Raw genomic sequence first — 13,709 nt, 5'->3', positions numbered from 1 at the left:
ATAGTACACTTATATACGTGTCAAGAAGGTTATATTTCTTAATTATTCTTCTTTTTAAAAGAATGATGGATCTGTTAGGATGATATGCAAATACGAGATACTGAAAGATAACAAGATACATTGAAGTTGATTGTTAATTACTATAATAACATTCATATTCATCTCCGCAGCTCTTGATAGACAACAGACGCAGTAGTTTGCGTTGATTTCTGTACCAAATATTTTATAAGAATGACCTATAGTAGACCCTGAAGTTACTATATCATCTTTCAGCTTGTCCGAAGTTGTTTTCAGATATATCACCATTAATCAGTCCCCAGAGCTAGTTCGGGGTCCAGTAGGTGATGCCAATAGTTGGACTTATTGTCAATAAAATTATTGAAATAATATGATCTCTCTTTTGTTTTTATGGACGTTTCTATAAGTAAGCAAATGAGAGTTTAATTATATTCAGAAGTTCTTGTATTTGTAACGAAATATGAAATTATGTCAGTTCTTGGTTTTATTTATCATGAAGAAATTAGGCTACAATGCACACATATGTAAACCATAACCATTGTTCTTAAGACTTGTGTAATGACACCTTTCTCCGCGTGTGTGCGTGTCCGCATTGTTCCTGCGGTCACCGAGAGAGTTGATCGCCTACGTATCACTGTCAATATCGATCAATTTCCACGCAACAGCAACCGGTCCGGGTGTGGTTGTCCGTACATTAGGACACACTGTTTAGACTATCTATTTACACGAAGTAGAACTGTGTTATAATAGCACTCTTAAGATAAACTTCTTTCCGTGACCGTTTCGACTTATATATAGAAACGGATTTGTACGAAGTATGTGAAATCTATCATTGATACATTTGAATGTTACGTCATAGTAGAATCCAAAATCTTCATCTAACGCAACCGAAGTGTTCTATCATTGAGATGTATACTCGCCTGCCAGTCATGGTAACACTTATGTTAATAAGCGGTACTGAGCGACCTTGACGCCACCTATTGTAGACTCTTTACGAAGTGTCTGAAACTTTACACGTAACATAAGGTAACGTTACATTTAAAGACGTTGTATTCAAATTTGATCTTGAACTTACTCTTAAACTATTATAATATTTTGATAAACTTAAATTATATTAATTATGTGATCCTTTATTTAAAGATTATCTTTTGATTAAAGTAAATAGTAACAGACTGTATATCACTGCTAGGCAAAAATCCTCCCCCCCTCAGTTTTTAGAGCTTATTACACTGCTCCAATGAATTTTACCGGATATACATTTGGAAGAATTTTATCTCACATGCAGGTGGTAACCTGACGATACTTTTAACGATACTTTCCTTCACCGCGAGCACGAGATGAATTATAATCGCAATGCTACGTTGCTTTAAATGACGTCATAACCAACGAGTCCATTCAAGTCCTTGATCGATATATTTTAAAAATGACATAGATAGTATAGATTTCGCCTGAAATAGTGTGTGGGCGCTGTTCATGATTGACGTTTTTCTCTTTATTTACATTATGCCAGGTCGTCGACCCCGCTTGGCAGCCACTTCATTTCAGGGCATTTTAAACGTGAGACGGCGTTTCGTAGCTAATCTAAAATCGATTTGTCAAAATCTGCTATCGGTCAGGGAGTGCGAGTTTTAGATGATAACGTGTTGCTAAGCCATTGGAAATGTATTTATTTTTGAATTTAGAAACGACTTTACATAACGAGGTACACATTGAGTTTCCTCGTTTCAGCGCTAGGAACATTTTGTATTTTTTTTTTCATAGGACTTAATATAGTCATTATATAATTTGTTTAAATATAATATGATCTTTTATTTATTATAGAGATTTTGATTTACGTCACTATTTAACATGAAAAAAAAACATATCGAAAACTGTATGAAACATATCGATATCGATTTTTTATCCCAATTGTGTGTAGTAGGTATGAAAAATAACCAGTTACGTCCATGGTAATATCATATATGCTTACCAAAAGATCATGTTCTCGTGGTACTATTTAATAGTAGACTGTATTACCAGGCATGAATGACAAGTTCTCGTAATCCACATTCCAAGTCTGAAAACTCATCTCTCCCTCAATATTGAAAGTTGATGTCATGTCTTCTCGTACCGCAATCCTAAACTTTGATGAACTTTATCGATGTAGACGGGATTTAATTTTTAAAAGGCGCAAAGAGACCAACAATTTTTGTTTTTGTTTGAATCCAACAAATTGTATATTGTTGGATTCAAACAGTTTCGTTCCATTTGAATTTGGTATGTGTTTATTCCATAATATCTGTACTTAAGTGTTACTTTCAATGTACTAGATGGTAGGTGCGAGCTCATCTGGGTATCTACCATCCATTCATCATACATTCTTCCAACAATACTCAGGATTGTTGTGTTCCAGTTTGAAGGTTAAGTAAGCCATTGGTAACTATAGGCTCAAGGGACCAATTAGTTTCCAAGGTTGGTGACGCGTTAGTAGAGGAATGGTTAATATTTCTTAAACTGCCAATGTCTACGGGCGATTATGAACATCATCAGATCATCGGTACATATATCAGTTTACCCAACATTCGCACTCAACTAGAGCAATTGACTTTAAATCCTTATATTATTTGTATGTCGATTATAGATAGAGTGTCGCACTACCAAAGAATAAAACTAAACGAGCCAACTTTTTCTTTCTTGGTGCCAGTGTGGCCAACCGTTGGCCGCAGTCTATCTGGACATATCAGTAATCAAAGTTAAAATCTCATTGTTGAACATTGTCACACTTATACGCAATTACGCACTAACCAAAAATAGCTTACGTAGCATATCACCACTTCGACGAGGATGATGAGGTTACTGACCAGTGGTTCCGGGTTCGATACCTAATACGCGACAATTTTGTACATCATACATCACTTATCAACGGTGACGTGAAAATGGAATTTCCGAAAACGAATTTGTCTATTATTTTTTTACAATTCTAACAAAGAGTGATAATGAATCAAGGAACGGCAGCTTGAATAAATAATAATCTATATGAGAATCATTGAATTAACACATGTTAAAAATAATTATGAAGTCAAAGGAAAATTATGTAATTTGTTTATTTTTCCGAAAACTCCTGCTATGCCTGTGAAATATCTCTTGGCGCGGTTTGGGGTTATGAGAGGTTCATCGATGTTTGCATTCTCATATCCGGACAAGGACCTCTGTGTATTTTTCATCATCACAATTCATCTCTTTTACGGCGATCAAGGAAAATATTGTCAGGTAACCTGCATGTATTGGATAAAATCACACGGGGCAGCAGACCTTGGAGCATTTGATAAAATGCATACCAAAATTAAAAAAAACAAATGAAAATCAACTCTGAAGAGAAAGCTACCACCAGACCGGAATGAGGATCAAGAAGATTGGACAAGAAGTGTTAGAAATATTATTAAATAATAACGGTATGTGAATAAAATAGAGAGTTAATACATTATCCTCAAGAGGAGCTGCCTCAGTCCAGTAGCGGGACGTTCACGACCTATTTCTTCTACATTATGTTACGTATATAGTTATTTAAACTAAGTTTTTTTTTTTATTTATACTTAAAAGGTGCAAGTTCTGATAATGAGGTGGAATTCCCAAATTCTATTCTCTAATAGAATAGGCCACTGTATAACCAAGGAGTATTTATCGACTTGTAACTTAAAGAATAGTTTTATAAACGTGCGAAAGCTTTTAATATATTTTTTTATTACACATGTTCGCGATCCACTTATATTTTTTTATATGACAACATAGATCATCGCTCCTGACCGGTGTCTATTCAAATAATGCGCGATTCATCATTATCAAGAAATGTTCAGCAAAAAAGAAAACTGCGCTCGTGTGTGTGGGTGAAGTTCTTTGAACTACTAAACTGCTACATGGAATTTTATTTTCTATGTTAACGAATCTCAACTCTATCACTTCGGCGTTAAGGTCGAATATAGTTTGATCGTTACGTTTATCGTGTAATCTACTTTTGGCTAAGTTTTGTAGTGTGTAGGAACTAATGGGTTGTCACATGTTCAAAAGATTTCAGTTACTTTCATTATTTTACAATTTAGAAATGCCTTAACTAATTAAGGTTCGGTTGGTTGAAGAGACGCTTTAAAGTTGGATATATTTTTCGAGAATTCGTTGTTTCAATGGTTCCAATTTAAGATGAATTTAACACGGATGGTATAACATCCTGTAGAATCTATATGTTTCTATAAATATGACATTTCATACGTCTCACGTCAGGCCTACCGCTATTACGATTGGTTTGTTTCGTCGTGATCGTTTCTATCTCAGCAAACAGACACACATAGTTAATTTTGCATATACTTTAATAATAATCTTATGTATCTTACGTTACCTATTCCAAGCGAAGAGGGAAAAAAATAAACAAACCTTATTATTCGATATCAAATATTGTTCGTTTGTCTTAATACCTCTTGTGATTGTAATTGACTATGTTTATTGTTTACTAAAAAAACAATGCCGTGTCTCTGTCTTACGAATGTCGAACCAATGATGAAGGAAAGAGATAAACGAATGTTTAACCAAAAACATTTATAAGGCCGTTAATGATAAATAAAGTGTTTAGTATCAATTGAGAACGTGCTCGGCCTTACGGAAGTCGAGTTGATAAGTTAATTTTTATGTAATCATTACATAAGGACAGATTATTTTTTATCTGTCACATGGGTAAAGGAGCACACTGATGATATCTTATAAGCTAACTTACTATAATTTTCCAGATGGTTGGCGAACATATATACGCACCTACAAACACAATCATTTGCACGCACACACTCAAAGGGTTATATTAAGTTTTCATATAAATTACAACATGTCATAATTTCAGAGCTTTGTGAACATGAATTTTAATCTTAGTCTTACTGAATGAAGATAATGATTGCTCTAAATAGTACGTTATACCCTAGTTACCATAGAAGAGAGTTATAAAACATAAGGATATATACAGTTCTTATGCTTTTTTATTAATGAGGTAATTTACACATACGACGGTTTGCATTAAAAGTAGCGATATCTTTATTAAAAATGTTAACCTGGTATTGCTGGGCAAAGGTCTCCTCTCCCTTTCAAATAGATGGCTTGGAACTTATCCCACCACACTGCTTCACTGCGAATTGGAGAGTGGATACACATGGTACGTGGTTTTCTGGTGAGCAAGAGATGAATTATAAATTCACTTTAAGAACATTAATTCAGTGGTGCCGGGTTCAATCACTCAGAATCAACATGCGTTATCTATAAGAGATTCTCTTTATTAAAATGCCTGCATAGGATTTCTTAATATTTCGGTATTTTTAATATTACTTCGGTAAGGCAATTTTTACACGAAGTGGAAACCTTGAGAAAGGAACCCGAGCACTTATGAGGGTACAGGCTTTTGTGGGATTCCTACTCACTAAAATCACTGCGATGACCATCTTCGGATCGGAGAGGCTGCAGGATTATAATATTAAAAATTACAATATTAAAAATGTTTTCCATTTTATCAATATACTCTCGACTCATCATCCCATCCATAAAATCGTCATGGGTAAATATACTCCAACCTGATTAAATACGTACAGACTACTTTCACACGAGGAAAGCCAAGAGTAGCAAAAAGCCTATTTATTATAATTCAAGTGACATAAAAATCGGAGTTGACTGATTTTGGTAAAGAATTCCAATTATCGCGATCCGATCCACACAGAGTATGAGAATAATATCGAGTCTCATTAAAATTAGCGCTCGATACGATAAAGGAAAGCATGACATCCCACGCTGAGACATTTTAGCGCGCACTAAATTAATGTGCGACCCTTAGTTATATATTTTTATACTATATACATAAAAAAAAATAAACTTTAAAATGTACTCCTGTATTTCACACCAAATTAAAATATAAAAATACTAACATATTATTAAATATTTGTACTATAAACGAATCTATATTTAATATAATTAGGACACCTAATTAAAAACACACCCAAAGTTCTAAAAACTTACGATAGCGCACGTATCAAGAAAATTAATCAAGATAAATCAAACCATTTTTTGCTACAGTAACATTAAATATTAAAAAAAAAACGATCAAAAATATCTCAGGCCTCAAAAGTCACATAACAATTATAAATTAAATAAGAATGACTATTATCGCACATACGATCGTCGCACGTGTCTCAAAAGTCGTCAGGTAGACTGGCCTACGTACCAAAACTGCCCTGGTTATCGACCCCAGCAGGACCCGCGGCACATTAATGAACGCGTGATTGATCTCGGCCGTTACGAGAAACTTCGCCGAAGTTTTTTGCAACGAACGTTTTGCTGCATTTCTGATTTTGGTTGCAATTTTCTTTAAGTTATTATTAGCGTTGTGGAATGCTTGCTGTTTGCTGATATTGATCGTTTATGATGTAGAGTTACTTCTTTACAAATGTGTGTATAGCAGTTTCACTACTTACATAACAATTTAACCGTTATATAAAACATGGACTTTTGTTTGTGGAAAATAAATACGCTTCGACTAAACGAGAAGGTGAAACTGAGCAACTGCTAAATTATAAATTTGTTTAACCAGCTATTAGTCATTACTTTAATTCGACCAAAACACGAAAATATTTCAATTAATATTTATCACCAATTTTTTATTAGGTTTCTATTTAAAAATAAAACAATAAAACAAGCCGGTACTGTACTTTGGGAAAATGCCATCAAATCATCAATGTAACTGGGTGGACCAGAAATAGCTGTTCCTAAGGCGATGAGATCAGATTCTGGTGGTAATATTTTCGTTTGAGTTCCTTCACCCAGCCGTGGGTGGCAAGCGATGTTAGGTGACCACGAAAACCATGGAACAATTAAACGAAAAAAATGAAAACTAGTATTTATATTATATGAATATTTATCCTGAGCATCGATTGAAGTATCAACGAAAACTTGCTAACTACGTCAGAACGAAGACGCGTTCCTTAAACGTAAGTAAATATTTGACGATGGCAAAATCCACGAACTCTTGGCAAAAATGTTTCAATGTAAGCATTAAGTAACAAGAAAATTTACTTTTGTAAAAACTTGTAAGTTTTTTTTTTTGAGAAAATAAGTGAGTCAAAACGATGCTAAAAGGTTTGTATCTCGTAAAATATGGAAGAACTAGGTCATATTATAACATAACCATAAGATACGTATGACAGATGAGATGAGATGAGAGATGTAACTGTAAACACACGCTAAAATATTGTAAGTATTTAACTACTGGAAAATGAAGATAAAAACTTTATAAATAATAATCTTTGTAAATAAAAATATAAAATACAACAAGCTTGACTTAGGATACTAGGGTTCCTATTTAATCTTATTGTAAAGTAAATACGGCAATATCTCTTTTAACGCTCTCTACTTATTGTCATAAATATCTTACATACAACAAACATATCAGACTACGCACATCCTACGTAAACTCTGCTTTGAAAATTCGCCCAAACTGACGCAATGCTGTCATCGTCACTGCTACGTTTAAAACAATCACCATCTATTTCTAATGGTGCATCAAACGAAAACCTACCTTCTTACATATGAGTAGAGTTTAAAATATTCTTTTTAAGTCTTAAGGTGATTAAAAATTACAAGCAGGCTCAGTGATTACAGTAGCGTCACGTCTTCAGACTTGCGTCAAATCTCCTCTAATTATAGAACATAAGTCAAGGAACGCTTATCTACAATACACAGAAAAGTATAATAAAGCCTCTAATTTAATATTCATGTATAATTATAATAAATTCTAGTTAATTATTTTCTGTTCGTTATATTTTTTGTTATGTTAAGAACGATAAAAAATTTATACTCATTTTGATATGCGAAAGAATTCAAATAGATTTGTTTGAAAGAATGAATTTGTTAATGAGATGCCATTTTTTAAGATATAACAATTTAATTACACAGTTACATAATTTTAAACGAATCAAAAGGGGATTTATTGAATTTATTTTGGACAATATAAATAAAAAACCATATGGCGTTAATATTATAAATTTTATGAACTTGGATGTTATCAATGGTTATTTGAAGATCTGGTAAAATTAGTAGAGAAATAGAATATTTTGGGTAAAAACGGATGCTAGGCAACGATCAAACGAGTTTTATTGAATTTCGTAATAACTGATTAAAAGACAAGAAAACAATACAAAAATGGAACAAAAGCAGATTTTGATTTATGACGTTTTTAAAATAATTATAATAAATAAGATGTTATCTGCAGGAGTATGCATGTCGTGTACATTTATCAAAACGGCGAACTAATTAATGCAAAGCGGACCGCGAACAGGACCATATTTTATATTCACGGCAAATATGACTGATGAGGTGGCCATGAAAATACATACGGTAACCATGCTCGAACTTCGCCCTATCCCTTTCAGTGGTTAACGTCGGAATGAGATGCAAAAGGATTTGAATTCGTAAGGTCTTTGGAACTTGTGCACAGGTGGAATGCATTCAAGTGTGCCGAGTGGGTCCTTTGCGCACTGCAGTGCGAATTTTGTAATTAGATCCCCCCTTTATACATATGTAAGATAAAAGAGCGGAATTAATTAAACAAGTCTTTCGAATTTATTTTTGTTTATTTCACATCAAAAATAAACTGATTTTATGCAGTTTAGTTGTTAAATATCGTTCGTTACTTCGTTCACATCGATTTAAGTATTTTGAAACCGAATTATATGTGTTGTGCTTTTGGTTTTTGAATCTATAATACTAGTCAGTTCTCCCACTCAGCACTCAATCTCGGATTTGAATACTATACGGTAAATTGAAAAACGCACTGAGCTAGAAACGATCAAGTTTGCAGATTGTAGAGCATCCTATTATCATTAGGAATGACAGGAAGCATAAAAAATCCATCATCGGAGAGTTTTAGAGCTAGTTTAGAAAATCCTGAAATATTCCGCAGTGCACGATAGCCCCGGGCGATTGTATCAAGACCCGTTGGGCCAATTATTTGTTGTGTCCGTTGCCATGGCAACGTAGTCCGTTGTCGCGGGTAATTGGGCGTTTTTGCGGCGTCTCATTAAAGGCACCGCTCCCAGAATCTTGGACATGTGAAACGCAAGAGTTGATATGCCACTCCAAAAAGCAATTAGTGTTTAAAGATAGGTAATTGTAAAGTGGAGTAATTAGGTTCGTTTGAGAGTGGCAATACAGAATAACGTTTTATAAATCTAGATAATTTAACATAATCATAACTGAAATTGATTTAATTGGTATGTTTATTAAATACGTTATACATTTCTTCGTGTAATTTGAAAGTCTTACGTATAATTAATTTTAAAACGGATACTTTATAATTAAAATTTATAAATGCTTTCTTGACCTCAAAGAGGATATTTTATGACGTTACCAGGAACCAGGAGGTGTCCTGGGATTACAGAACAATGTGACATATCTATCGAACTACTTAATAAATACGTACCCCGTAGTCTTTACCTTCGCCCGCTCCTGTACTTACCACAGAACACCTTTTCTGATTTCTAGAGGATTAATAATTTGCATTTACATAATTTCGTATAATCAATCTAAAAACTTGTCGTAGTCATCTGTTTTGCAGTACGTACGTCAAATTCAATTTAAACTTCAGAAGTGAGTTGTCCAAAAGGCACTTCATTTCTTACTTTTTTATTATTATCTGTGGAACATTTGCTATGTCGACGCCACACGTAGACGTTCGAATGCGAGGCATACATTCTTAAATGTGCTCATTATTTATTAAAATTACCCCTTTTATTAATTTTAATATGCAGTATTGTAAAAAGGTTAAGTTATTAATTAATTGTAATGCTGGCAACCTTTAAGACAATATTAGCGACTAACCCTAATTATAAACATACCTATTTACATGCAGTAAAAGAAATTAGCCTTTACATTATGTTTTTTTTTTTTTTAATAAAACGGTGCGGCTAACCTTTTTAAGTTTCTGCTTGGATAAATACTTTAATCTAGTAATGTTTCACGGGTTTTTGCTTGATATTAACATATTAATGAAACCGGTAAGCTCTTCCGGACTACCGTGGTTTTTATAGATTACATTTGGATACATAATGGGGTGTATTTTGATTTTAATATTGCGCGGTTTACAAGCGGTGCTAACTTTATCATTATCTATTCTAAGTTTTATATAAGGTACCTTCCATTTTACGAATTATTTTTTTTTAAAGTTCTGCTTGATAAAACAATTTAATGTTGAACGAAATATATTTTATATTCTTTTTGTAAAATAGTATCGATGTGAATGCTTCGAGTTTATTTTTAATAAAAAAACGGTGTTAATAAAACTTAATACAAAAGATAATTATGATCTTATGTTACCTTATTGACGCGTTTAAGTATGTAATAGGCCTAACTTAGTCTCGCGTGATAAAAAAAACTGACGGCAAGTTAGTGATATATGTTGTGATTATCGAATTCGATCACCCGTGGAGGCACGCAGGCAGGCAGCCTATCGACACGGTGTGTATTCATTGCCATAGATTTAAAATTTAAAATTAGACGACTAAAAAAACGGTCTGGAAATAACGTTGTAAATAAATATTTCATTGTTGTATACATTTTGTAAAGCTGATTAATATTAGCAGTTATACATTGTAATCGTTTTTCATTTCATTGTGTAACAATAAATCGTTATCTGAGTTGATTAAGTAATAAAATAATAACATTTATACTATTATAAAGAGCTAATTCTTCGTTAATTTGTTCGATTTTCAAACAATATCCTTTGATTTTATTATGTTAACGAATATTGAAGCTACAGTTGGCCACTAAGTATGTATGCACACTAATAAAGTATGATGTTTGGTCACGCACACCAAGATTATAAAGTTGGCCTGTCTGTCAAGTTATTTTGTAGTGCAAATCGTACTGTAAATTTTTACTCTATGGTTGTTTAATTTACATATTAATAAGGTATTCTAAACATAACCAGTAAAATAGATAAGAAACTTTTAACTGTAATAGTGCTATGGGCAGGTCCGTCTGCGGGCCCTTGCCATTTAATTCTACCACCAAACAGTAATTTATTTACTTTGTATATAGGCTAGGTTCTTCTGGCTAGTGTGGTAAGTGAAATAATGTTATTACAGGTACTAGTTCATCTCCCATGGTGAGTGGAACATTGCCACTGTCGATGCCAATGTAAATAGTCGAAGGTGTTTTACCAAAATGGGGTGTATCTGGAAGTCTCCTTACAAAATAACTTACGAGATATATTGTATTTTATTTTACTTAAATTATTCTGTTTTCTATAAATTCGTTCGTTTTTTGATTTTGTCCTTTTGTTTTTTTTTTTATTCTTATTTTGTTTTTTACTGGTAGACGCGGGCGTGGCTTTTCTATTTTATTTATAATTTTATATTTTTTATAGTTATTACCATTGTTCATAAGCCAGTAGTTTCACTGACTAACTCATCAAATTCAGGATGAATCGCTTGTTAATACACCTCGTCGACGACCAACTACGATTTGGTTATTAAGTTTTAATCAAACATTTATTTATAATAAACATGAAATGAATATTTAAATGTTACGTTACACAGGTAATTGACCTTTTCAATTTTGTAAGATTTGTTATTAATGTCAAATTGTTTGAAAATAGAACTACAAAAATTGAATTTCGAATTATAATAATAATTAAAACAATCATTGTGTGCTTTTATCGAACTGTATACATTGATGTAAAAAGATCGCTATCATTAACATGATACGTATGTGATGAAAGAACAATGTTACAGTTTGGAGGGCCACGAACTCCATGATAAGTGCAGAGGGAATAAAAAAATGCACTCATTAAACTAATAAACGAAACACCGACATTCCGGCCCTTCCGAGAATCGCGCGGTAAATGCGACCACAGATTAAATAATACCAGTAATGTCACTGGACGAAAATATTAGGCACGCGATACACACACGATTGACAATGACGATCTGACGTTCGGTGGTTCAATGATTCTGTCTAATCGTTGGCGATTTACTTTTTCGACTCAAGCTAATTCATATTAAAACTCTAATTAACCGTCTGACATATACATTTATTTGATTGTTAATAATTATAAATTGACCGAACTCACGTTTGGCCGAGTTTATTTTGTCGTTTGGCTTGTTTGGAATCTATTAATAAAAATCTTTTTAATTTTAATTTTCAATAGCGAATCAACTTCTTGCAGTTTCCATAAGTATAAAATTATAATTTCAGTTTATTTTACAAAAGATAATCATCTGGGTAACCGAACGCAACTAACACGATTTGTTTTTATCGAAAAAGCGGCAGAGCGTCTAAATCGTGATTTAAATACGATAATGCTAATGTCCCGCGTTATGTATGCGTTGACTACTGTTTAATGTACAATTGAATTGAATAACATATAAAATTCATTGTGTTCCAACGGATTACGAGCACTAAAGATTTAATCTAAATTGTTGTCTTTATTTTCATATTATTAATCATCATTATCTTAGCATATTCATGTGAAATACGTAACGAGAAGTAACTGTCTTCACTTCAATGCATTTTTGAAAGGATTTTTTTTTTAATTATATTTGCATGGGCTTACTGTTTATTTTTACTCTATGAGAATGCAAATAAGTATTAACTCGAAATTTATAACCCGACAAAATCAAAATCACCTCATAAAGTGTGTCCGCCGAGCGTAGAGAACGACCGACGTAACCTGGCGTACAAATTGACATGTTTACACTACTAAATCAGGGTGGACATCGATAATGTTATTCGGCGGGCATTGTGTGAACTTTCTGATTTATTTGGGTTATAAACTAAGAATCGATTTTGGTGTTCGGTATATCAATAGCGAAACGGAATGGTTCGATACGGTTTCTTTCAATTAACATAATTACAGAGTTTATTACTTTACTAACTTATTTTAATTCAAATATTAATAGAATTGCAACTTTTTTTACATTGGAAACAAACACTGTTAATAAAATTTAATTCAATTGGATCCGCTTAAAATTAAAAATAACCTCATATTTCTGTAACTATTTTTTACAATAAATTATTATCTATGTAGTTATAAATGAATAAAATTAATAAACAGAACCAAATGTTCATCGATCTGTCTTGACCGTTTTTTAACGATCGCCTTCGGTCAAGTCAGTGATCCAATTAATAATAATGTGTGGGGCAAAAACAACGTTACGACGTGCGATTTTCGCTCCGAAATCAGCCCGAATTCCTGCGCAGGCGCAGGGTCAATGTACGGCCAACTGGTTCAAGTTAAAAAGGCCCTTTGCAAGGGAATTGTTTCTCAGATGCCGCGGTGTCGTAAAATAATCGTCAACTTTGTAACATATGCATCCGTATTGATACCTTGCAATACTGTATACAAACATCCAGTAATAGTTGATTTTTGTTTATGTATTTTAATACATTTGAGTCGAGATGGCCCAGTGGATAGAAGGATCTTAATCGAGGTCGCCAGTTGAATTCTGGGACATCGCTGATATTTTTTCATTGTGATTTTTCAGATTTCAATTTACTTTTGTGGTCGGCGGCAAAGAGAAATGCTTTCGTCCAGCGGTGGATTATTTACTGATTGATAATTAAGTTTTTATACAGCATGTCGATTCCTTATTGTAAAGGTGTTGTATTAATGATATAATGATACAAGTAATTTTTTT

General features: G+C 33.1%; 1 protein-coding gene across 1 annotated transcript in view; it reads left to right on the top strand.

The window, feature by feature from the left end:
- The window catches only part of LOC125069271 (mitochondrial cardiolipin hydrolase-like), a 142,313-nt gene extending 129,965 nt beyond the window's left edge, over nucleotides 1–12,348 (top strand). Inside the window, exons 8-9 of the mRNA XM_047678705.1 lie at nucleotides 7,236–7,239; nucleotides 12,337–12,348. The gene's annotated coding sequence lies outside the window, so the exon portion shown is untranslated. The remainder of the gene's footprint in view (nucleotides 1–7,235; nucleotides 7,240–12,336) is intronic.
- The last annotated feature ends 1,361 nt before the right edge of the window (nucleotides 12,349–13,709 follow it).

This window comes from Vanessa atalanta, chromosome 15 (assembly GCF_905147765.1).
Source record: "Vanessa atalanta chromosome 15, ilVanAtal1.2, whole genome shotgun sequence".
Classification (NCBI taxonomy): domain Eukaryota; kingdom Metazoa; phylum Arthropoda; class Insecta; order Lepidoptera; family Nymphalidae; genus Vanessa; species Vanessa atalanta.
Note: the sequence above shows the minus strand (reverse complement) of the source record. Positions and strands in the feature narration are given on the sequence as shown.